We start from the raw sequence: 19,917 nt of genomic DNA, 5'->3' as shown, positions 1-19,917 counted from the left end.
GAATGGGCGGCCTATGAAAGAATTAGTACTTTCATTAAGTATACTAAACCGGCTAATTGGGAATAGACAAACTGTAAAAAGCCCTCTGAGAAAGCCCCTCTCTAACCTTTGTTAGTAAGCTTTTCTGTAGCCTGCCTGTTGATGTATTTTCGGTTTGAACAGTGCACAACATGAAGAGACGGAACACTGGCGGCTTGTCACAATGCCCCCCGATGACATCACAATAGCGCTGCTGCCTAGAAAACAAGCTGCGCAGAAGAAGTTGTTCTTTGGGTGGGAGGGTGGGCTAGTGGAAGGAGGGGGCAATCTCTTTTTTTCCCGGGTGGTAGGGGGATGACAGGAGAAGGGAAGCGGGTGGTGAGAAAGGTACAGAGGGCAGGGTTTGGGGGCTGGGAAGGAAAGGGAAAAGATTAGGGTTTGGGGATGATGAAAGGGCTTTCTACGGGTAAGGATGGCAAAGGGTGGCAGTGACGGAAAGTCAGGCAACCTGTCCTGTCCGTCTTTTTGTATCGTGAATTGGAAAGACTGCAAGGGGGAGGGGAGTTGCTTGCGCCCTAAAGGAGGAGTTATTCAGATTCATTGCAGTGGGCGGCGGCTGCAAAACGCACCATTCTTCTTGTTTTTGCTCTGCAAAGCAGCCTTTTCAAGGGTTGGCTTGGGTGACAAAATGTCTTGTGTAGGCGTGGGTTTGTCTCCCTCTCGCTCTCTCTCCCTAAGATGTGTCCGGCATAGGCCAGGGTGCCACTCGAGGCCCAAACCAATTCTGGTTATCGCTTCTCGGCCTTTTGGCTAAGATCAAGTGTAGTATCTGTTCTTATCAGTTTAATATCTGATACGTCCCCTATCTGGGGACCATATATTAAATGGATTTTTAGAACAGGGAGATGGAAAAACAGCTTGCTCTGTCCACTCCACGCATTGACCTGGTATTGCAGTACCTCCAGGAACGGTGCACCCCTTCTTAACCCAGTTTCCAAAAGCAGAACTCGATTCACCTGATTCATATTAGCCCGATTAGCGAATTGAAATGAATTTTTATCTAACACACTTTTTACTTGCTTTATTCATCCAAATAGCAAACTCATCACCACTCAACTTCACCAACTCTGCTATGTCCCGTGCAGTATCTTGTTGTCAGTCTAATCTAGATCATGTGTAATTGAATGGAATAGATCCCTTTTGGACAAAGTGGAGTCAGATGCTGCAGTGACCACAGGTGTGAGAGGATCTACAATTGGCATCTGGTGTTATCTCTCTGCTTCCACTCCAAATAAAGTTACCTGTTGTTACCTGAACGTCAAATACTAAGAATGGGCGGCCTATGAAAGAATTAGTACTTTCATTAAGTATACTAAACCGGCTAATTGGGAATAGACAAACTGTAAAAAGCCCTCTGAGAAAGCCCCTCTCTAACCTTTGTTAGTAAGCTTTTCTGTAGCCTGCCTGTTGATGTATTTTCGGTTTGAACAGTGCACAACATGAAGAGACGGAACACTGGCGGCTTGTCACAATGCCCCCCGATGACATCACAATAGCGCTGCTGCCTAGAAAACAAGCTGCGCAGAAGAAGTTGTTCTTTGGGTGGGAGGGTGGGCTAGTGGAAGGAGGGGGCAATCTCTTTTTTTCCCGGGTGGTAGGGGGATGACAGGAGAAGGGAAGCGGGTGGTGAGAAAGGTACAGAGGGCAGGGTTTGGGGGCTGGGAAGGAAAGGGAAAAGATTAGGGTTTGGGGATGATGAAAGGGCTTTCTACGGGTAAGGATGGCAAAGGGTGGCAGTGACGGAAAGTCAGGCAACCTGTCCTGTCCGTCTTTTTGTATCGTGAATTGGAAAGACTGCAAGGGGGAGGGGAGTTGCTTGCGCCCTAAAGGAGGAGTTATTCAGATTCATTGCAGTGGGCGGCGGCTGCAAAACGCACCATTCTTCTTGTTTTTGCTCTGCAAAGCAGCCTTTTCAAGGGTTGGCTTGGGTGACAAAATGTCTTGTGTAGGCGTGGGTTTGTCTCCCTCTCGCTCTCTCTCCCTAAGATGTGTCCGGCATAGGCCAGGGTGCCACTCGAGGCCCAAACCAATTCTGGTTATCGCTTCTCGGCCTTTTGGCTAAGATCAAGTGTAGTATCTGTTCTTATCAGTTTAATATCTGATACGTCCCCTATCTGGGGACCATATATTAAATGGATTTTTAGAACAGGGAGATGGAAAAAGAGCTTGCTCTGTCCACTCCACGCATTGACCTGGTATTGCAGTACCTCCAGGAACGGTGCACCCCTTCTTAACCCAGTTTCCAAAAGCAGAACTCGATTCACCTGATTCATATTAGCCCGATTAGCGAATTGAAATGAATTTTTATCTAACACACTTTTTACTTGCTTTATTCATCCAAATAGCAAACTCATCACCACTCAACTTCACCAACTCTGCTATGTCCCGTGCAGTATCTTGTTGTCAGTCTAATCTAGATCATGTGTAATTGAATGGAATAGATCCCTTTTGGACAAAGTGGAGTCAGATGCTGCAGTGACCACAGGTGTGAGAGGATCTACAATTGGCATCTGGTGTTATCTCTCTGCTTCCACTCCAAATAAAGTTACCTGTTGTTACCTGAACGTCAAATACTAAGAATGGGCGGCCTATGAAAGAATTAGTACTTTCATTAAGTATACTAAACCGGCTAATTGGGAATAGACAAACTGTAAAAAGCCCTCTGAGAAAGCCCCTCTCTAACCTTTGTTAGTAAGCTTTTCTGTAGCCTGCCTGTTGATGTATTTTCGGTTTGAACAGTGCACAACATGAAGAGACGGAACACTGGCGGCTTGTCACAATGCCCCCCGATGACATCACAATAGCGCTGCTGCCTAGAAAACAAGCTGCGCAGAAGAAGTTGTTCTTTGGGTGGGAGGGTGGGCTAGTGGAAGGAGGGGGCAATCTCTTTTTTTCCCGGGTGGTAGGGGGATGACAGGAGAAGGGAAGCGGGTGGTGAGAAAGGTACAGAGGGCAGGGTTTGGGGGCTGGGAAGGAAAGGGAAAAGATTAGGGTTTGGGGATGATGAAAGGGCTTTCTACGGGTAAGGATGGCAAAGGGTGGCAGTGACGGAAAGTCAGGCAACCTGTCCTGTCCGTCTTTTTGTATCGTGAATTGGAAAGACTGCAAGGGGGAGGGGAGTTGCTTGCGCCCTAAAGGAGGAGTTATTCAGATTCATTGCAGTGGGCGGCGGCTGCAAAACGCACCATTCTTCTTGTTTTTGCTCTGCAAAGCAGCCTTTTCAAGGGTTGGCTTGGGTGACAAAATGTCTTGTGTAGGCGTGGGTTTGTCTCCCTCTCGCTCTCTCTCCCTAAGATGTGTCCGGCATAGGCCAGGGTGCCACTCGAGGCCCAAACCAATTCTGGTTATCGCTTCTCGGCCTTTTGGCTAAGATCAAGTGTAGTTTGGGAGGGTACTACCTTGGTTGGTGCTGAAAGGTGCCAGGGTATTGCACAACTGCTGGCCTTGGGGGAGTGTGCATCGTAGGATGTCATAGCCCTCTTGTGACGGACGGTTACCTGGGCAACGAGAGGCGGTCGCTTTATTATTTTCAAACTCATCCTTCAAAAAAAAAAAAAAAAAAAAATCTGTTCTTATCAGTTTAATATCTGATACGTCCCCTATCTGGGGACCATATATTAAATGGATTTTTAGAACAGGGAGATGGAAAAAGAGCTTGCTCTGTCCACTCCACGCATTGACCTGGTATTGCAGTACCTCCAGGAACGGTGCACCCCTTCTTAACCCAGTTTCCAAAAGCAGAACTCGATTCACCTGATTCATATTAGCCCGATTAGCGAATTGAAATGAATTTTTATCTAACACACTTTTTACTTGCTTTATTCATCCAAATAGCAAACTCATCACCACTCAACTTCACCAACTCTGCTATGTCCCGTGCAGTATCTTGTTGTCAGTCTAATCTAGATCATGTGTAATTGAATGGAATAGATCCCTTTTGGACAAAGTGGAGTCAGATGCTGCAGTGACCACAGGTGTGAGAGGATCTACAATTGGCATCTGGTGTTATCTCTCTGCTTCCACTCCAAATAAAGTTACCTGTTGTTACCTGAACGTCAAATACTAAGAATGGGCGGCCTATGAAAGAATTAGTACTTTCATTAAGTATACTAAACCGGCTAATTGGGAATAGACAAACTGTAAAAAGCCCTCTGAGAAAGCCCCTCTCTAACCTTTGTTAGTAAGCTTTTCTGTAGCCTGCCTGTTGATGTATTTTCGGTTTGAACAGTGCACAACATGAAGAGACGGAACACTGGCGGCTTGTCACAATGCCCCCCGATGACATCACAATAGCGCTGCTGCCTAGAAAACAAGCTGCGCAGAAGAAGTTGTTCTTTGGGTGGGAGGGTGGGCTAGTGGAAGGAGGGGGCAATCTCTTTTTTTCCCGGGTGGTAGGGGGATGACAGGAGAAGGGAAGCGGGTGGTGAGAAAGGTACAGAGGGCAGGGTTTGGGGGCTGGGAAGGAAAGGGAAAAGATTAGGGTTTGGGGATGATGAAAGGGCTTTCTACGGGTAAGGATGGCAAAGGGTGGCAGTGACGGAAAGTCAGGCAACCTGTCCTGTCCGTCTTTTTGTATCGTGAATTGGAAAGACTGCAAGGGGGAGGGGAGTTGCTTGCGCCCTAAAGGAGGAGTTATTCAGATTCATTGCAGTGGGCGGCGGCTGCAAAACGCACCATTCTTCTTGTTTTTGCTCTGCAAAGCAGCCTTTTCAAGGGTTGGCTTGGGTGACAAAATGTCTTGTGTAGGCGTGGGTTTGTCTCCCTCTCGCTCTCTCTCCCTAAGATGTGTCCGGCATAGGCCAGGGTGCCACTCGAGGCCCAAACCAATTCTGGTTATCGCTTCTCGGCCTTTTGGCTAAGATCAAGTGTAGTATCTGTTCTTATCAGTTTAATATCTGATACGTCCCCTATCTGGGGACCATATATTAAATGGATTTTTAGAACAGGGAGATGGAAAAAGAGCTTGCTCTGTCCACTCCACGCATTGACCTGGTATTGCAGTACCTCCAGGAACGGTGCACCCCTTCTTAACCCAGTTTCCAAAAGCAGAACTCGATTCACCTGATTCATATTAGCCCGATTAGCGAATTGAAATGAATTTTTATCTAACACACTTTTTACTTGCTTTATTCATCCAAATAGCAAACTCATCACCACTCAACTTCACCAACTCTGCTATGTCCCGTGCAGTATCTTGTTGTCAGTCTAATCTAGATCATGTGTAATTGAATGGAATAGATCCCTTTTGGACAAAGTGGAGTCAGATGCTGCAGTGACCACAGGTGTGAGAGGATCTACAATTGGCATCTGGTGTTATCTCTCTGCTTCCACTCCAAATAAAGTTACCTGTTGTTACCTGAACGTCAAATACTAAGAATGGGCGGCCTATGAAAGAATTAGTACTTTCATTAAGTATACTAAACCGGCTAATTGGGAATAGACAAACTGTAAAAAGCCCTCTGAGAAAGCCCCTCTCTAACCTTTGTTAGTAAGCTTTTCTGTAGCCTGCCTGTTGATGTATTTTCGGTTTGAACAGTGCACAACATGAAGAGACGGAACACTGGCGGCTTGTCACAATGCCCCCCGATGACATCACAATAGCGCTGCTGCCTAGAAAACAAGCTGCGCAGAAGAAGTTGTTCTTTGGGTGGGAGGGTGGGCTAGTGGAAGGAGGGGGCAATCTCTTTTTTTCCCGGGTGGTAGGGGGATGACAGGAGAAGGGAAGCGGGTGGTGAGAAAGGTACAGAGGGCAGGGTTTGGGGGCTGGGAAGGAAAGGGAAAAGATTAGGGTTTGGGGATGATGAAAGGGCTTTCTACGGGTAAGGATGGCAAAGGGTGGCAGTGACGGAAAGTCAGGCAACCTGTCCTGTCCGTCTTTTTGTATCGTGAATTGGAAAGACTGCAAGGGGGAGGGGAGTTGCTTGCGCCCTAAAGGAGGAGTTATTCAGATTCATTGCAGTGGGCGGCGGCTGCAAAACGCACCATTCTTCTTGTTTTTGCTCTGCAAAGCAGCCTTTTCAAGGGTTGGCTTGGGTGACAAAATGTCTTGTGTAGGCGTGGGTTTGTCTCCCTCTCGCTCTCTCTCCCTAAGATGTGTCCGGCATAGGCCAGGGTGCCACTCGAGGCCCAAACCAATTCTGGTTATCGCTTCTCGGCCTTTTGGCTAAGATCAAGTGTAGTTTGGGAGGGTACTACCTTGGTTGGTGCTGAAAGGTGCCAGGGTATTGCACAACTGCTGGCCTTGGGGGAGTGTGCATCGTAGGATGTCATAGCCCTCTTGTGACGGACAGTTACCTGGGCAACGAGAGGCGGTCACTTTATTATTTTCAAACTCATCCTTCAAAAAAAAAAAAAAAAAAAAAAAAAATCTGTTCTTATCAGTTTAATATCTGATACGTCCCCTATCTGGGGACCATATATTAAATGGATTTTTAGAACAGGGAGATGGAAAAAGAGCTTGCTCTGTCCACTCCACGCATTGACCTGGTATTGCAGTACCTCCAGGAACGGTGCACCCCTTCTTAACCCAGTTTCCAAAAGCAGAACTCGATTCACCTGATTCATATTAGCCCGATTAGCGAATTGAAATGAATTTTTATCTAACACACTTTTTACTTGCTTTATTCATCCAAATAGCAAACTCATCACCACTCAACTTCACCAACTCTGCTATGTCCCGTGCAGTATCTTGTTGTCAGTCTAATCTAGATCATGTGTAATTGAATGGAATAGATCCCTTTTGGACAAAGTGGAGTCAGATGCTGCAGTGACCACAGGTGTGAGAGGATCTACAATTGGCATCTGGTGTTATCTCTCTGCTTCCACTCCAAATAAAGTTACCTGTTGTTACCTGAACGTCAAATACTAAGAATGGGCGGCCTATGAAAGAATTAGTACTTTCATTAAGTATACTAAACCGGCTAATTGGGAATAGACAAACTGTAAAAAGCCCTCTGAGAAAGCCCCTCTCTAACCTTTGTTAGTAAGCTTTTCTGTAGCCTGCCTGTTGATGTATTTTCGGTTTGAACAGTGCACAACATGAAGAGACGGAACACTGGCGGCTTGTCACAATGCCCCCCGATGACATCACAATAGCGCTGCTGCCTAGAAAACAAGCTGCGCAGAAGAAGTTGTTCTTTGGGTGGGAGGGTGGGCTAGTGGAAGGAGGGGGCAATCTCTTTTTTTCCCGGGTGGTAGGGGGATGACAGGAGAAGGGAAGCGGGTGGTGAGAAAGGTACAGAGGGCAGGGTTTGGGGGCTGGGAAGGAAAGGGAAAAGATTAGGGTTTGGGGATGATGAAAGGGCTTTCTACGGGTAAGGATGGCAAAGGGTGGCAGTGACGGAAAGTCAGGCAACCTGTCCTGTCCGTCTTTTTGTATCGTGAATTGGAAAGACTGCAAGGGGGAGGGGAGTTGCTTGCGCCCTAAAGGAGGAGTTATTCAGATTCATTGCAGTGGGCGGCGGCTGCAAAACGCACCATTCTTCTTGTTTTTGCTCTGCAAAGCAGCCTTTTCAAGGGTTGGCTTGGGTGACAAAATGTCTTGTGTAGGCGTGGGTTTGTCTCCCTCTCGCTCTCTCTCCCTAAGATGTGTCCGGCATAGGCCAGGGTGCCACTCGAGGCCCAAACCAATTCTGGTTATCGCTTCTCGGCCTTTTGGCTAAGATCAAGTGTAGTATCTGTTCTTATCAGTTTAATATCTGATACGTCCCCTATCTGGGGACCATATATTAAATGGATTTTTAGAACAGGGAGATGGAAAAAGAGCTTGCTCTGTCCACTCCACGCATTGACCTGGTATTGCAGTACCTCCAGGAACGGTGCACCCCTTCTTAACCCAGTTTCCAAAAGCAGAACTCGATTCACCTGATTCATATTAGCCCGATTAGCGAATTGAAATGAATTTTTATCTAACACACTTTTTACTTGCTTTATTCATCCAAATAGCAAACTCATCACCACTCAACTTCACCAACTCTGCTATGTCCCGTGCAGTATCTTGTTGTCAGTCTAATCTAGATCATGTGTAATTGAATGGAATAGATCCCTTTTGGACAAAGTGGAGTCAGATGCTGCAGTGACCACAGGTGTGAGAGGATCTACAATTGGCATCTGGTGTTATCTCTCTGCTTCCACTCCAAATAAAGTTACCTGTTGTTACCTGAACGTCAAATACTAAGAATGGGCGGCCTATGAAAGAATTAGTACTTTCATTAAGTATACTAAACCGGCTAATTGGGAATAGACAAACTGTAAAAAGCCCTCTGAGAAAGCCCCTCTCTAACCTTTGTTAGTAAGCTTTTCTGTAGCCTGCCTGTTGATGTATTTTCGGTTTGAACAGTGCACAACATGAAGAGACGGAACACTGGCGGCTTGTCACAATGCCCCCCGATGACATCACAATAGCGCTGCTGCCTAGAAAACAAGCTGCGCAGAAGAAGTTGTTCTTTGGGTGGGAGGGTGGGCTAGTGGAAGGAGGGGGCAATCTCTTTTTTTCCCGGGTGGTAGGGGGATGACAGGAGAAGGGAAGCGGGTGGTGAGAAAGGTACAGAGGGCAGGGTTTGGGGGCTGGGAAGGAAAGGGAAAAGATTAGGGTTTGGGGATGATGAAAGGGCTTTCTACGGGTAAGGATGGCAAAGGGTGGCAGTGACGGAAAGTCAGGCAACCTGTCCTGTCCGTCTTTTTGTATCGTGAATTGGAAAGACTGCAAGGGGGAGGGGAGTTGCTTGCGCCCTAAAGGAGGAGTTATTCAGATTCATTGCAGTGGGCGGCGGCTGCAAAACGCACCATTCTTCTTGTTTTTGCTCTGCAAAGCAGCCTTTTCAAGGGTTGGCTTGGGTGACAAAATGTCTTGTGTAGGCGTGGGTTTGTCTCCCTCTCGCTCTCTCTCCCTAAGATGTGTCCGGCATAGGCCAGGGTGCCACTCGAGGCCCAAACCAATTCTGGTTATCGCTTCTCGGCCTTTTGGCTAAGATCAAGTGTAGTATCTGTTCTTATCAGTTTAATATCTGATACGTCCCCTATCTGGGGACCATATATTAAATGGATTTTTAGAACAGGGAGATGGAAAAAGAGCTTGCTCTGTCCACTCCACGCATTGACCTGGTATTGCAGTACCTCCAGGAACGGTGCACCCCTTCTTAACCCAGTTTCCAAAAGCAGAACTCGATTCACCTGATTCATATTAGCCCGATTAGCGAATTGAAATGAATTTTTATCTAACACACTTTTTACTTGCTTTATTCATCCAAATAGCAAACTCATCACCACTCAACTTCACCAACTCTGCTATGTCCCGTGCAGTATCTTGTTGTCAGTCTAATCTAGATCATGTGTAATTGAATGGAATAGATCCCTTTTGGACAAAGTGGAGTCAGATGCTGCAGTGACCACAGGTGTGAGAGGATCTACAATTGGCATCTGGTGTTATCTCTCTGCTTCCACTCCAAATAAAGTTACCTGTTGTTACCTGAACGTCAAATACTAAGAATGGGCGGCCTATGAAAGAATTAGTACTTTCATTAAGTATACTAAACCGGCTAATTGGGAATAGACAAACTGTAAAAAGCCCTCTGAGAAAGCCCCTCTCTAACCTTTGTTAGTAAGCTTTTCTGTAGCCTGCCTGTTGATGTATTTTCGGTTTGAACAGTGCACAACATGAAGAGACGGAACACTGGCGGCTTGTCACAATGCCCCCCGATGACATCACAATAGCGCTGCTGCCTAGAAAACAAGCTGCGCAGAAGAAGTTGTTCTTTGGGTGGGAGGGTGGGCTAGTGGAAGGAGGGGGCAATCTCTTTTTTTCCCGGGTGGTAGGGGGATGACAGGAGAAGGGAAGCGGGTGGTGAGAAAGGTACAGAGGGCAGGGTTTGGGGGCTGGGAAGGAAAGGGAAAAGATTAGGGTTTGGGGATGATGAAAGGGCTTTCTACGGGTAAGGATGGCAAAGGGTGGCAGTGACGGAAAGTCAGGCAACCTGTCCTGTCCGTCTTTTTGTATCGTGAATTGGAAAGACTGCAAGGGGGAGGGGAGTTGCTTGCGCCCTAAAGGAGGAGTTATTCAGATTCATTGCAGTGGGCGGCGGCTGCAAAACGCACCATTCTTCTTGTTTTTGCTCTGCAAAGCAGCCTTTTCAAGGGTTGGCTTGGGTGACAAAATGTCTTGTGTAGGCGTGGGTTTGTCTCCCTCTCGCTCTCTCTCCCTAAGATGTGTCCGGCATAGGCCAGGGTGCCACTCGAGGCCCAAACCAATTCTGGTTATCGCTTCTCGGCCTTTTGGCTAAGATCAAGTGTAGTATCTGTTCTTATCAGTTTAATATCTGATACGTCCCCTATCTGGGGACCATATATTAAATGGATTTTTAGAACAAGGAGATGGAAAAAGAGCTTGCTCTGTCCACTCCACGCATTGACCTGGTATTGCAGTACCTCCAGGAACGGTGCACCCCTTCTTAACCCAGTTTCCAAAAGCAGAACTCGATTCACCTGATTCATATTAGCCCGATTAGCGAATTGAAATGAATTTTTATCTAACACACTTTTTACTTGCTTTATTCATCCAAATAGCAAACTCATCACCACTCAACTTCACCAACTCTGCTATGTCCCGTGCAGTATCTTGTTGTCAGTCTAATCTAGATCATGTGTAATTGAATGGAATAGATCCCTTTTGGACAAAGTGGAGTCAGATGCTGCAGTGACCACAGGTGTGAGAGGATCTACAATTGGCATCTGGTGTTATCTCTCTGCTTCCACTCCAAATAAAGTTACCTGTTGTTACCTGAACGTCAAATACTAAGAATGGGCGGCCTATGAAAGAATTAGTACTTTCATTAAGTATACTAAACCGGCTAATTGGGAATAGACAAACTGTAAAAAGCCCTCTGAGAAAGCCCCTCTCTAACCTTTGTTAGTAAGCTTTTCTGTAGCCTGCCTGTTGATGTATTTTCGGTTTGAACAGTGCACAACATGAAGAGACGGAACACTGGCGGCTTGTCACAATGCCCCCCGATGACATCACAATAGCGCTGCTGCCTAGAAAACAAGCTGCGCAGAAGAAGTTGTTCTTTGGGTGGGAGGGTGGGCTAGTGGAAGGAGGGGGCAATCTCTTTTTTTCCCGGGTGGTAGGGGGATGACAGGAGAAGGGAAGCGGGTGGTGAGAAAGGTACAGAGGGCAGGGTTTGGGGGCTGGGAAGGAAAGGGAAAAGATTAGGGTTTGGGGATGATGAAAGGGCTTTCTACGGGTAAGGATGGCAAAGGGTGGCAGTGACGGAAAGTCAGGCAACCTGTCCTGTCCGTCTTTTTGTATCGTGAATTGGAAAGACTGCAAGGGGGAGGGGAGTTGCTTGCGCCCTAAAGGAGGAGTTATTCAGATTCATTGCAGTGGGCGGCGGCTGCAAAACGCACCATTCTTCTTGTTTTTGCTCTGCAAAGCAGCCTTTTCAAGGGTTGGCTTGGGTGACAAAATGTCTTGTGTAGGCGTGGGTTTGTCTCCCTCTCGCTCTCTCTCCCTAAGATGTGTCCGGCATAGGCCAGGGTGCCACTCGAGGCCCAAACCAATTCTGATTATCGCTTCTCGGCCTTTTGGCTAAGATCAAGTGTAGTATCTGTTCTTATCAGTTTAATATCTGATACGTCCCCTATCTGGGGACCATATATTAAATGGATTTTTAGAACAGGGAGATGGAAAAAGAGCTTGCTCTGTCCACTCCACGCATTGACCTGGTATTGCAGTACCTCCAGGAACGGTGCACCCCTTCTTAACCCAGTTTCCAAAAGCAGAACTCGATTCACCTGATTCATATTAGCCCGATTAGCGAATTGAAATGAATTTTTATCTAACACACTTTTTACTTGCTTTATTCATCCAAATAGCAAACTCATCACCACTCAACTTCACCAACTCTGCTATGTCCCGTGCAGTATCTTGTTGTCAGTCTAATCTAGATCATGTGTAATTGAATGGAATAGATCCCTTTTGGACAAAGTGGAGTCAGATGCTGCAGTGACCACAGGTGTGAGAGGATCTACAATTGGCATCTGGTGTTATCTCTCTGCTTCCACTCCAAATAAAGTTACCTGTTGTTACCTGAACGTCAAATACTAAGAATGGGCGGCCTATGAAAGAATTAGTACTTTCATTAAGTATACTAAACCGGCTAATTGGGAATAGACAAACTGTAAAAAGCCCTCTGAGAAAGCCCCTCTCTAACCTTTGTTAGTAAGCTTTTCTGTAGCCTGCCTGTTGATGTATTTTCGGTTTGAACAGTGCACAACATGAAGAGACGGAACACTGGCGGCTTGTCACAATGCCCCCCGATGACATCACAATAGCGCTGCTGCCTAGAAAACAAGCTGCGCAGAAGAAGTTGTTCTTTGGGTGGGAGGGTGGGCTAGTGGAAGGAGGGGGCAATCTCTTTTTTTCCCGGGTGGTAGGGGGATGACAGGAGAAGGGAAGCGGGTGGTGAGAAAGGTACAGAGGGCAGGGTTTGGGGGCTGGGAAGGAAAGGGAAAAGATTAGGGTTTGGGGATGATGAAAGGGCTTTCTACGGGTAAGGATGGCAAAGGGTGGCAGTGACGGAAAGTCAGGCAACCTGTCCTGTCCGTCTTTTTGTATCGTGAATTGGAAAGACTGCAAGGGGGAGGGGAGTTGCTTGCGCCCTAAAGGAGGAGTTATTCAGATTCATTGCAGTGGGCGGCGGCTGCAAAACGCACCATTCTTCTTGTTTTTGCTCTGCAAAGCAGCCTTTTCAAGGGTTGGCTTGGGTGACAAAATGTCTTGTGTAGGCGTGGGTTTGTCTCCCTCTCGCTCTCTCTCCCTAAGATGTGTCCGGCATAGGCCAGGGTGCCACTCGAGGCCCAAACCAATTCTGGTTATCGCTTCTCGGCCTTTTGGCTAAGATCAAGTGTAGTATCTGTTCTTATCAGTTTAATATCTGATACGTCCCCTATCTGGGGACCATATATTAAATGGATTTTTAGAACAGGGAGATGGAAAAAGAGCTTGCTCTGTCCACTCCACGCATTGACCTGGTATTGCAGTACCTCCAGGAACGGTGCACCCCTTCTTAACCCAGTTTCCAAAAGCAGAACTCGATTCACCTGATTCATATTAGCCCGATTAGCGAATTGAAATGAATTTTTATCTAACACACTTTTTACTTGCTTTATTCATCCAAATAGCAAACTCATCACCACTCAACTTCACCAACTCTGCTATGTCCCGTGCAGTATCTTGTTGTCAGTCTAATCTAGATCATGTGTAATTGAATGGAATAGATCCCTTTTGGACAAAGTGGAGTCAGATGCTGCAGTGACCACAGGTGTGAGAGGATCTACAATTGGCATCTGGTGTTATCTCTCTGCTTCCACTCCAAATAAAGTTACCTGTTGTTACCTGAACGTCAAATACTAAGAATGGGCGGCCTATGAAAGAATTAGTACTTTCATTAAGTATACTAAACCGGCTAATTGGGAATAGACAAACTGTAAAAAGCCCTCTGAGAAAGCCCCTCTCTAACCTTTGTTGGTAAGCTTTTCTGTAGCCTGCCTGTTGATGTATTTTCGGTTTGAACAGTGCACAACATGAAGAGACGGAACACTGGCGGCTTGTCACAATGCCCCCCGATGACATCACAATAGCGCTGCTGCCTAGAAAACAAGCTGCGCAGAAGAAGTTGTTCTTTGGGTGGGAGGGTGGGCTAGTGGAAGGAGGGGGCAATCTCTTTTTTTCCCGGGTGGTAGGGGGATGACAGGAGAAGGGAAGCGGGTGGTGAGAAAGGTACAGAGGGCAGGGTTTGGGGGCTGGGAAGGAAAGGGAAAAGATTAGGGTTTGGGGATGATGAAAGGGCTTTCTACGGGTAAGGATGGCAAAGGGTGGCAGTGACGGAAAGTCAGGCAACCTGTCCTGTCCGTCTTTTTGTATCGTGAATTGGAAAGACTGCAAGGGGGAGGGGAGTTGCTTGCGCCCTAAAGGAGGAGTTATTCAGATTCATTGCAGTGGGCGGCGGCTGCAAAACGCACCATTCTTCTTGTTTTTGCTCTGCAAAGCAGCCTTTTCAAGGGTTGGCTTGGGTGACAAAATGTCTTGTGTAGGCGTGGGTTTGTCTCCCTCTCGCTCTCTCTCCCTAAGATGTGTCCGGCATAGGCCAGGGTGCCACTCGAGGCCCAAACCAATTCTGGTTATCGCTTCTCGGCCTTTTGGCTAAGATCAAGTGTAGTATCTGTTCTTATCAGTTTAATATCTGATACGTCCCCTATCTGGGGACCATATATTAAATGGATTTTTAGAACAGGGAGATGGAAAAAGAGCTTGCTCTGTCCACTCCACGCATTGACCTGGTATTGCAGTACCTCCAGGAACGGTGCACCCCTTCTTAACCCAGTTTCCAAAAGCAGAACTCGATTCACCTGATTCATATTAGCCCGATTAGCGAATTGAAATGAATTTTTATCTAACACACTTTTTACTTGCTTTATTCATCCAAATAGCAAACTCATCACCACTCAACTTCACCAACTCTGCTATGTCCCGTGCAGTATCTTGTTGTCAGTCTAATCTAGATCATGTGTAATTGAATGGAATAGATCCCTTTTGGACAAAGTGGAGTCAGATGCTGCAGTGACCACAGGTGTGAGAGGATCTACAATTGGCATCTGGTGTTATCTCTCTGCTTCCACTCCAAATAAAGTTACCTGTTGTTACCTGAACGTCAAATACTAAGAATGGGCGGCCTATGAAAGAATTAGTACTTTCATTAAGTATACTAAACCGGCTAATTGGGAATAGACAAACTGTAAAAAGCCCTCTGAGAAAGCCCCTCTCTAACCTTTGTTAGTAAGCTTTTCTGTAGCCTGCCTGTTGATGTATTTTCGGTTTGAACAGTGCACAACATGAAGAGACGGAACACTGGCGGCTTGTCACAATGCCCCCCGATGACATCACAATAGCGCTGCTGCCTAGAAAACAAGCTGCGCAGAAGAAGTTGTTCTTTGGGTGGGAGGGTGGGCTAGTGGAAGGAGGGGGCAATCTCTTTTTTTCCCGGGTGGTAGGGGGATGACAGGAGAAGGGAAGCGGGTGGTGAGAAAGGTACAGAGGGCAGGGTTTGGGGGCTGGGAAGGAAAGGGAAAAGATTAGGGTTTGGGGATGATGAAAGGGCTTTCTACGGGTAAGGATGGCAAAGGGTGGCAGTGACGGAAAGTCAGGCAACCTGTCCTGTCCGTCTTTTTGTATCGTGAATTGGAAAGACTGCAAGGGGGAGGGGAGTTGCTTGCGCCCTAAAGGAGGAGTTATTCAGATTCATTGCAGTGGGCGGCGGCTGCAAAACGCACCATTCTTCTTGTTTTTGCTCTGCAAAGCAGCCTTTTCAAGGGTTGGCTTGGGTGACAAAATGTCTTGTGTAGGCGTGGGTTTGTCTCCCTCTCGCTCTCTCTCCCTAAGATGTGTCCGGCATAGGCCAGGGTGCCACTCGAGGCCCAAACCAATTCTGGTTATCGCTTCTCGGCCTTTTGGCTAAGATCAAGTGTAGTATCTGTTCTTATCAGTTTAATATCTGATACGTCCCCTATCTGGGGACCATATATTAAATGGATTTTTAGAACAGGGAGATGGAAAAAGAGCTTGCTCTGTCCACTCCACGCATTGACCTGGTATTGCAGTACCTCCAGGAACGGTGCACCCCTTCTTAACCCAGTTTCCAAAAGCAGAACTCGATTCACCTGATTCATATTAGCCCGATTAGCGAATTGAAATGAATTTTTATCTAACACACTTTTTACTTGCTTTATTCATCCAAATAGCAAACTCATCACCACTCAACTTCACCAACTCTGCTATGTCCCGTGCAGTATCTTGTTGTCAGTCTAATCTAGATCATGTGTAATTGAATGGAATAGATCCCTTTTGGACAAAGTGGAGTCAGATGCTGCAGTGACCACAGGTGTGAGAGGATCTACAATTGGCATCTGGTGTTATCTCTCTGCTTCCACTCCAAATAAAGTTACCTGTTGTTACCTGAACGTCAAATACTAAGAATGGGCGGCCTATGAAAGAATTAGTACTTTCATTAAGTATACTAAACCGGCTAATTGGGAATAGACAAACTGTAAAAAGCCCTCTGAGAAAGCCCCTCTCTAACCTTTGTTAGTAAGCTTTTCTGTAGCCTGCCTGTTGATGTATTTTCGGTTTGAACAGTGCACAACATGAAGAGACGGAACACTGGCGGCTTGTCACAATGCCCCCCGATGACATCACAATAGCGCTGCTGCCTAGAAAACAAGCTGCGCAGAAGAAGTTGTTCTTTGGGTGGGAGGGTGGGCTAGTGGAAGGAGGGGGCAATCTCTTTTTTTCCCGGGTGGTAGGGGGATGACAGGAGAAGGGAAGCGGGTGGTGAGAAAGGTACAGAGGGCAGGGTTTGGGGGCTGGGAAGGAAAGGGAAAAGATTAGGGTTTGGGGATGATGAAAGGGCTTTCTACGGGTAAGGATGGCAAAGGGTGGCAGTGACGGAAAGTCAGGCAACCTGTCCTGTCCGTCTTTTTGTATCGTGAATTGGAAAGACTGCAAGGGGGAGGGGAGTTGCTTGCGCCCTAAAGGAGGAGTTATTCAGATTCATTGCAGTGGGCGGCGGCTGCAAAACGCACCATTCTTCTTGTTTTTGCTCTGCAAAGCAGCCTTTTCAAGGGTTGGCTTGGGTGACAAAATGTCTTGTGTAGGCGTGGGTTTGTCTCCCTCTCGCTCTCTCTCCCTAAGATGTGTCCGGCATAGGCCAGGGTGCCACTCGAGGCCCAAACCAATTCTGGTTATCGCTTCTCGGCCTTTTGGCTAAGATCAAGTGTAGTATCTGTTCTTATCAGTTTAATATCTGATACGTCCCCTATCTGGGGACCATATATTAAATGGATTTTTAGAACAGGGAGATGGAAAAAGAGCTTGCTCTGTCCACTCCACGCATTGACCTGGTATTGCAGTACCTCCAGGAACGGTGCACCCCTTCTTAACCCAGTTTCCAAAAGCAGAACTCGATTCACCTGATTCATATTAGCCCGATTAGCGAATTGAAATGAATTTTTATCTAACACACTTTTTACTTGCTTTATTCATCCAAATAGCAAACTCATCACCACTCAACTTCACCAACTCTGCTATGTCCCGTGCAGTATCTTGTTGTCAGTCTAATCTAGATCATGTGTAATTGAATGGAATAGATCCCTTTTGGACAAAGTGGAGTCAGATGCTGCAGTGACCACAGGTGTGAGAGGATCTACAATTGGCATCTGGTGTTATCTCTCTGCTTCCACTCCAAATAAAGTTACCTGTTGTTACCTGAACGTCAAATACTAAGAATGGGCGGCCTATGAAAGAATTAGTACTTTCATTAAGTATACTAAACCGGCTAATTGGGAATAGACAAACTGTAAAAAGCCCTCTGAGAAAGCCCCTCTCTAACCTTTGTTAGTAAGCTTTTCTGTAGCCTGCCTGTTGATGTATTTTCGGTTTGAACAGTGCACAACATGAAGAGACGGAACACTGGCGGCTTGTCACAATGCCCCCCGATGACATCACAATAGCGCTGCTGCCTAGAAAACAAGCTGCGCAGAAGAAGTTGTTCTTTGGGTGGGAGGGTGGGCTAGTGGAAGGAGGGGGCAATCTCTTTTTTTCCCGGGTGGTAGGGGGATGACAGGAGAAGGGAAGCGGGTGGTGAGAAAGGTACAGAGGGCAGGGTTTGGGGGCTGGGAAGGAAAGGGAAAAGATTAGGGTTTGGGGATGATGAAAGGGCTTTCTACGGGTAAGGATGGCAAAGGGTGGCAGTGACGGAAAGTCAGGCAACCTGTCCTGTCCGTCTTTTTGTATCGTGAATTGGAAAGACTGCAAGGGGGAGGGGAGTTGCTTGCGCCCTAAAGGAGGAGTTATTCAGATTCATTGCAGTGGGCGGCGGCTGCAAAACGCACCATTCTTCTTGTTTTTGCTCTGCAAAGCAGCCTTTTCAAGGGTTGGCTTGGGTGACAAAATGTCTTGTGTAGGCGTGGGTTTGTCTCCCTCTCGCTCTCTCTCCCTAAGATGTGTCCGGCATAGGCCAGGGTGCCACTCGAGGCCCAAACCAATTCTGGTTATCGCTTCTCGGCCTTTTGGCTAAGATCAAGTGTAGTATCTGTTCTTATCAGTTTAATATCTGATACGTCCCCTATCTGGGGACCATATATTAAATGGATTTTTAGAACAGGGAGATGGAAAAAGAGCTTGCTCTGTCCACTCCACGCATTGACCTGGTATTGCAGTACCTCCAGGAACGGTGCACCCCTTCTTAACCCAGTTTCCAAAAGCAGAACTCGATTCACCTGATTCATATTAGCCCGATTAGCGAATTGAAATGAATTTTTATCTAACACACTTTTTACTTGCTTTATTCATCCAAATAGCAAACTCATCACCACTCAACTTCACCAACTCTGCTATGTCCCGTGCAGTATCTTGTTGTCAGTCTAATCTAGATCATGTGTAATTGAATGGAATAGATCCCTTTTGGACAAAGTGGAGTCAGATGCTGCAGTGACCACAGGTGTGAGAGGATCTACAATTGGCATCTGGTGTTATCTCTCTGCTTCCACTCCAAATAAAGTTACCTGTTGTTACCTGAACGTCAAATACTAAGAATGGGCGGCCTATGAAAGAATTAGTACTTTCATTAAGTATACTAAACCGGCTAATTGGGAATAGACAAACTGTAAAAAGCCCTCTGAGAAAGCCCCTCTCTAACCTTTGTTAGTAAGCTTTTCTGTAGCCTGCCTGTTGATGTATTTTCGGTTTGAACAGTGCACAACATGAAGAGACGGAACACTGGCGGCTTGTCACAATGCCCCCCGATGACATCACAATAGCGCTGCTGCCTAGAAAACAAGCTGCGCAGAAGAAGTTGTTCTTTGGGTGGGAGGGTGGGCTAGTGGAAGGAGGGGGCAATCTCTTTTTTTCCCGGGTGGTAGGGGGATGACAGGAGAAGGGAAGCGGGTGGTGAGAAAGGTACAGAGGGCAGGGTTTGGGGGCTGGGAAGGAAAGGGAAAAGATTAGGGTTTGGGGATGATGAAAGGGCTTTCTACGGGTAAGGATGGCAAAGGGTGGCAGTGACGGAAAGTCAGGCAACCTGTCCTGTCCGTCTTTTTGTATCGTGAATTGGAAAGACTGCAAGGGGGAGGGGAGTTGCTTGCGCCCTAAAGGAGGAGTTATTCAGATTCATTGCAGTGGGCGGCGGCTGCAAAACGCACCATTCTTCTTGTTTTTGCTCTGCAAAGCAGCCTTTTCAAGGGTTGGCTTGGGTGACAAAATGTCTTGTGTAGGCGTGGGTTTGTCTCCCTCTCGCTCTCTCTCCCTAAGATGTGTCCGGCATAGGCCAGGGTGCCACTCGAGGCCCAAACCAATTCTGGTTATCGCTTCTCGGCCTTTTGGCTAAGATCAAGTGTAGTATCTGTTCTTATCAGTTTAATATCTGATACGTCCCCTATCTGGGGACCATATATTAAATGGATTTTTAGAACAGGGAGATGGAAAAAGAGCTTGCTCTGTCCACTCCACGCATTGACCTGGTATTGCAGTACCTCCAGGAACGGTGCACCCCTTCTTAACCCAGTTTCCAAAAGCAGAACTCGATTCACCTGATTCATATTAGCCCGATTAGCGAATTGAAATGAATTTTTATCTAACACACTTTTTACTTGCTTTATTCATCCAAATAGCAAACTCATCACCACTCAACTTCACCAACTCTGCTATGTCCCGTGCAGTATCTTGTTGTCAGTCTAATCTAGATCATGTGTAATTGAATGGAATAGATCCCTTTTGGACAAAGTGGAGTCAGATGCTGCAGTGACCACAGGTGTGAGAGGATCTACAATTGG

The 19,917-nt window shown here is 46.7% G+C and overlaps 14 non-coding genes and 1 pseudogene across 14 annotated transcripts; all 15 read left to right on the top strand.

The window, feature by feature from the left end:
- Positions 1-769: 769 nt before the first annotated feature.
- On the top strand, positions 770-960 carry LOC142266503 (U2 spliceosomal RNA). Its single transcript, XR_012732578.1, has one exon. It is a non-coding gene; the product is annotated as a U2 spliceosomal RNA (small nuclear RNA).
- Positions 961-2,077: 1,117 nt separating this feature from the next.
- On the top strand, positions 2,078-2,268 carry LOC142266499 (U2 spliceosomal RNA). Its single transcript, XR_012732575.1, has one exon. It is a non-coding gene; the product is annotated as a U2 spliceosomal RNA (small nuclear RNA).
- Positions 2,269-3,561: 1,293 nt separating this feature from the next.
- LOC142266513 (U2 spliceosomal RNA) lies at positions 3,562-3,757 on the top strand. Its single transcript, XR_012732587.1, has one exon. It is a non-coding gene; the product is annotated as a U2 spliceosomal RNA (small nuclear RNA).
- Positions 3,758-4,874: 1,117 nt separating this feature from the next.
- LOC142266498 (U2 spliceosomal RNA) lies at positions 4,875-5,065 on the top strand. The gene has a single exon (XR_012732574.1). It is a non-coding gene; the product is annotated as a U2 spliceosomal RNA (small nuclear RNA).
- A 1,293-nt stretch (positions 5,066-6,358) lies between these two features.
- Positions 6,359-6,559, top strand: LOC142266514 (U2 spliceosomal RNA; annotated as a pseudogene).
- A 1,117-nt stretch (positions 6,560-7,676) lies between these two features.
- Positions 7,677-7,867, top strand: LOC142266496 (U2 spliceosomal RNA). Its single transcript, XR_012732572.1, has one exon. It is a non-coding gene; the product is annotated as a U2 spliceosomal RNA (small nuclear RNA).
- Positions 7,868-8,984: 1,117 nt separating this feature from the next.
- On the top strand, positions 8,985-9,175 carry LOC142266495 (U2 spliceosomal RNA). The gene has a single exon (XR_012732571.1). It is a non-coding gene; the product is annotated as a U2 spliceosomal RNA (small nuclear RNA).
- A 1,117-nt stretch (positions 9,176-10,292) lies between these two features.
- Positions 10,293-10,483, top strand: LOC142266466 (U2 spliceosomal RNA). Its single transcript, XR_012732545.1, has one exon. It is a non-coding gene; the product is annotated as a U2 spliceosomal RNA (small nuclear RNA).
- Positions 10,484-11,600: 1,117 nt separating this feature from the next.
- Positions 11,601-11,791, top strand: LOC142266494 (U2 spliceosomal RNA). The gene has a single exon (XR_012732570.1). It is a non-coding gene; the product is annotated as a U2 spliceosomal RNA (small nuclear RNA).
- Positions 11,792-12,908: 1,117 nt separating this feature from the next.
- On the top strand, positions 12,909-13,099 carry LOC142266493 (U2 spliceosomal RNA). Its single transcript, XR_012732569.1, has one exon. It is a non-coding gene; the product is annotated as a U2 spliceosomal RNA (small nuclear RNA).
- Positions 13,100-14,216: 1,117 nt separating this feature from the next.
- LOC142266492 (U2 spliceosomal RNA) lies at positions 14,217-14,407 on the top strand. Its single transcript, XR_012732568.1, has one exon. It is a non-coding gene; the product is annotated as a U2 spliceosomal RNA (small nuclear RNA).
- Positions 14,408-15,524: 1,117 nt separating this feature from the next.
- On the top strand, positions 15,525-15,715 carry LOC142266491 (U2 spliceosomal RNA). Its single transcript, XR_012732567.1, has one exon. It is a non-coding gene; the product is annotated as a U2 spliceosomal RNA (small nuclear RNA).
- Positions 15,716-16,832: 1,117 nt separating this feature from the next.
- Positions 16,833-17,023, top strand: LOC142266489 (U2 spliceosomal RNA). The gene has a single exon (XR_012732566.1). It is a non-coding gene; the product is annotated as a U2 spliceosomal RNA (small nuclear RNA).
- A 1,117-nt stretch (positions 17,024-18,140) lies between these two features.
- On the top strand, positions 18,141-18,331 carry LOC142266488 (U2 spliceosomal RNA). Its single transcript, XR_012732565.1, has one exon. It is a non-coding gene; the product is annotated as a U2 spliceosomal RNA (small nuclear RNA).
- Positions 18,332-19,448: 1,117 nt separating this feature from the next.
- LOC142266487 (U2 spliceosomal RNA) lies at positions 19,449-19,639 on the top strand. The gene has a single exon (XR_012732564.1). It is a non-coding gene; the product is annotated as a U2 spliceosomal RNA (small nuclear RNA).
- Positions 19,640-19,917: the final 278 nt, after the last annotated feature.

The sequence above is a fragment of the Anomaloglossus baeobatrachus genome, unplaced genomic scaffold, assembly GCF_048569485.1.
Source record: "Anomaloglossus baeobatrachus isolate aAnoBae1 unplaced genomic scaffold, aAnoBae1.hap1 Scaffold_2862, whole genome shotgun sequence".
NCBI classification, from domain to species: Eukaryota; Metazoa; Chordata; class Amphibia; order Anura; family Aromobatidae; genus Anomaloglossus; species Anomaloglossus baeobatrachus.
The sequence above is the reverse complement of the archived record's forward strand: the minus strand, read 5'-3'. Positions and strand labels throughout refer to the sequence as shown.